Source organism: Hyperolius riggenbachi, chromosome 4 (assembly GCF_040937935.1).
Source record: "Hyperolius riggenbachi isolate aHypRig1 chromosome 4, aHypRig1.pri, whole genome shotgun sequence".
NCBI lineage: Eukaryota > Metazoa > Chordata > Amphibia > Anura > Hyperoliidae > Hyperolius > Hyperolius riggenbachi.
In genome coordinates, this window is record NC_090649.1 from 495,996,694 (window position 1) to 496,001,332 (window position 4,639).

Here is a 4,639-nt window from a genome sequence, read left to right on the forward strand (position 1 = left end):
GAGTGGAAGGGAGACAGCGTGTCTCAGAGTGCAGCCCCTGCCCGTCTGCTCACCTGCCGGGACTAATAGGTAATTATGGCTGCTGTTATACTTGCAGGGCCCCGGGGAGCAGAGGGGTAATGGCGGGAAGGGGCTGACCCAAAGGTACAGTTTGCCCCAGGGTCACAGGGCCCCTTAAACCGGCCCTGCCCCCATACACATCAGAAATATATTGCTCATAACTATGTCATGGCGGTATATTGTTATTATTTTTGCAAGAAAGGACTTGTAATTAGTGATGGGCGCAAAAATGAAAAAAATACACTTTATTTCCATATAAAATATTGTCGCCATACATTGTACTTGGGACATCATTTAAAGGTTGTAATAACTGGGACAAATGGGCAAATAAAATGTTTGGCTTTTATCCACAGTAGCATTTATTATTTTAAAACTATAATGCCGAAAAACTGAGAAATAGGTTTTGTTTCCATTTTTTTCTTATTATTCCCATTAAAATGCATTTAGAATAAAACAAATCTTAGCAAAATGTACCCCCCAAAGAAAGCCTATATGGTAGCGAAAGAAAACCCCAAAACAAGCTATAGATATTTTTATTGTGATAAGTAGTGATAAAGTTATTGGCAGATGAATGGGAGGAGCGCTGACAGGGAAAAATTGCTCTGGTCCATTAGGCATATCTTTTAGAGCAGATAATTGAGTTCAGGTCTGCTTTAAGGAAGAGATTAAACCTATGCAATGGGGAAGAAAGGGGAGGAGTTTCATCCAATGAGCATTACAGAGGAATAAGAGAGTGGGCTGGTATATTCTAAGGTTCTTTTATTCTTTTCTGGAGTTTAGCGATAACGCCAGACAATGATTTGTGCTTCACTTGCTGCCTCTTTACAAATGCTAATTCTTTTCTGCTGAAGAGGAAAGCAGTTCTGTGCAGTCACGCCTTCTCCTACCCGAGACAGCTGCCTCTCCCGCCTACTGCCTACCCCATAGAAAATCAAACAGGCATCAAAAAGGAGCCCAAGCAGCAAAAAAATCTTATCTGAATGAAGAAGCAATCCTCCCAAACACAGCCTATCTTTATCCGTAGCGTATATTTTTATCTGAATGGAAAAAATACTCACATAGACTTGTGCTTGCCGTTCATTCCAGTTCATTTCTTACCTATTGAGTTTATTGTATTTATTACTATACATTCACTGTACTATACATTCACAATACATACATTGGCCCTAGGCTACAATATAGACAGGACTGGATCTACATCACAGGAGCCTATAGGCACAGATGTCCTGGCACCTCAGACTCCACCCTCCATGCATGCAGGCCCAGATTTACATCACAGGAGCCTATAGGCACAGATGTCCTGACACCCTAGACTCCGCCCTCCATGCACCTACAAACCCCCTACCGCACCACAAGTGTGCTGGCTGTCCCAGCTGTCACTTTCCCATTACTTCCCTTGCCAGTCATTGGTAGCTACAGGCTTAGCATTAGGTACCCAGAGGTACCTTCAGTGTTAAGTAGCCAGTGGTTGGACTCATCAGAGGGACATAAGGAGGGAGGCATTAGGGGAGGGATGTGAGCCGCCTTTCCATCATTAGGCGCCTGTAGGCATGTGCCCATAGTGCCTGATGGTAAATCCAGCCCTGAATATAGACATGTGCTTACGGTAGGATTAGATTGTCAGCTCCTCTGAGGACAGTCAGTGCAGTGCTGCTCGGATACCCCTTTTCAAAATCCGGATCCGATTCGGAATCGGATACCCAGATATCCGATCCGGGTTGGATATCCGATTTCAGCATTTTCCAATCCGAATTCGAATCGGATATCTGACCTAAGTATCGGGGGTATCCGGCCAGATTCGGAAATCTGGATAGAAAAACCGAAAGTGAAATTGCATTAAAAAAGGTTTTTAGGGTAAATGAGGCATGTATCATCATTATTTTTAAAGGGAAACACTAATTGATGATGTGGGGACTTAAAATCCCCCCTAAAGAAAAAAATGGCTGTCAATTAACATCAGGACTAGGTTCCAGACAGCGGCCGTGCAGCCCACATTGTGTCGAAAGTCCAACCGTACAACTGGGAGATGGCAGTTTTCAGCCAAGACACCTCCAAAAAATTACGCAGCAATTGTGTTTTGGGTTAAATATAGGTGGTATCAGTGGCCTGTGGCACCCTGGCCTGGCGGTGGGAGCTGCACAGGCAGCAGGAGCAGGGCAATGCAGCAGCAGGTGTAACATGTGCCAGGAGCATGCCAGACGTGGCACGTGGCAATTGGCACTTAGCACGTGTCACGTGGCACTTGTCACGTGGCACTTGTCACGTGGCACTTGTCACGTGGCACTTGGCATGTGCCAAGGGCCACGTGACACGTGACACGTGCCACGTGACACATGCCAAGTGTGTTCCGGTCTGTGATTGGTTGCTAGGGATTCTGCTGGGAGCCCTCTGATTGGCTCAATGATGTCATCTTCTTAGTTGCAGTATTCGGATCCGGATATCCGCCTAATATCCACGGATATCCGCGTTATGCGCCCAAATATCCGCAGATAGCTATCCGGATTAGTCCCAGGTATTCGGAATCCGAATCCGGTCGGATAGCTGAAAAAAAGGTTGGATATCCGGGATATCTGTAATCTGGATGAGCACCATTAGTGACATGACTATGTACCATGTAAAGTGCTGCAGAAGATGTCAGGGGATCACCTGATAGGCATACATTTATAAAATTTGCGAGCTGATTTAGCTGCAAATGATAAATAACTATTTAATTGCGTCAAACAATAAATAACTATTTAATTGTGGTAGTAGAATAATAACAGATATATTACAACCTGATCCATATTGTGAAACATCAGGAATAATCTATATATATAATAGAGTAAGTGCCTCAACCTTCAAACAAGAAGAAGAAGTAGAGCCCTGCCCCCAGGGCCGGTCTAAGCAAGAAGAAGAAGTAGCGCCCTGCCCCCAGGGCCGGTCCAAGCAAGAAGAAGGGGCTGGTCCAAGCAAGAAGAAGAAGTAGTGTCATATCAAACCAAGGGCAAAGAGGGATAATTTGCATATTCAGTAGTAGTGCATTGTGGGTAACCACAAATGTTCACTTATAGCTGAATTATTGCAGATTTGCTTCTGTTTTAAGAAGGAAAATTACACCATGCTTTGATTTTTTAGTAGGAGGGCTTTTTGGTCTCTTTTATCCTAATATACATTATTAATAGTTTGGGTCACCCTGAGCTGCTTGGTTACTCTGTTGTACTGGTCCAAGCCCTATCTCATACAGCCTTATCAATCCCTGGCATGCACTGATGAGGACCAAATGTCTGAAATAGGCTGTGAAATGTGGGTTTGATATGACTGTGTAAAACTTAAAGCTATAGGCTTGCTTGACTTACCAAGGGTGAAAAGCAATAATTTGCATATTTAGTAGCAGTGCATTGTGGGTAATCACAAATGTTCACTTATAGCTGAATTATTGCAGATTTTCTTCTGTTTTAAGAAGGCAAATTACACCAAGCTTTGCTTTTTTTAGTAGGAGGTCTTTTTGGTCCCTTTTATCCCCCTATACATTCTGAGTGGTTTGGGTCACCCTGAGCTGGTTGGTTACTCTGTTGTACTGGTCCAAGCCCTAGATCATACAGCTATATCAATCCTTGCCAGCTACAGATGAGGACCAAAAGTCTGAAACAGGCTGTCACATGTGGGTTTGATATGGCTGTGTAACACTTAATGCTATAGGCTTGCTGTACACCAGTGGTTCTGGATGCTTGCTTGGCTTACTAAGGGTGAAAAGGAATTATTTGCATATTTAGTAGCAGTGCATTGTGGGTAACCACAAATGTTCACTTATAGCTGAATTATTGCAGATTTCCTTCTGTTTTAGGAAGTCAAATTACACCAAGCTTTGCTTTTTTTAGTAGGAGGGCTTTTTGGTCCCTTTTATCCCCCTATACATTCTTAGTAGTTTGGGTCACCCTGAGCTACTTGGTTACTCTGTTGTACTGGTCCAAGCCCTAGCTCATACAGCCGTATCAATCCCTGCCATGTACTGATGAGGACCAAAAGTCTGAAACAGGCTGTCTACATGTGGGTTTGATATGACTGTGTAAAATTTAAAGCTATATGTTTGCTATACACCAGTGGCTCTGGATGCTTGCTTGGCTTACCAAGGGGGGAAATGGGTAATTTGCATATTTAGTAGCAGTGCATTGTGGGTAACCACAAATGTTCACTTATAGCTGAATTATTGCAGAGTCCCTTCTGTTTTAAAAAGGCAAACACCAATACAGTGTGCGGCATTGCAGGAAGTGACGACAGTGGAACGCACGATGGAACACGGAAGAGGTGAGTCATCCCCGCCCGCTGCCTCTTACTAATAGTGCGGGCTGCTACTGTGCTTAAGCAGGAGGGGGAGCGCACATGGGGGACCCAGGTGAGGGGGGGGGGTTCCTGCTGAGCTTAAGCTGGAGGTAGAGCACACATGGGGGACCCAGTTGAGGGGGGGTACAACCCCCCTCCCTGCCGCTGTGCCCAATACCCCCTTCCTGCCCTCTTATGCGGCGTATGCTACGCTGCGGGTCGGCTAGTTGCCTATATTTCAATATAACCTAACCTCTCCATACTCTCACTCAGAACCCTG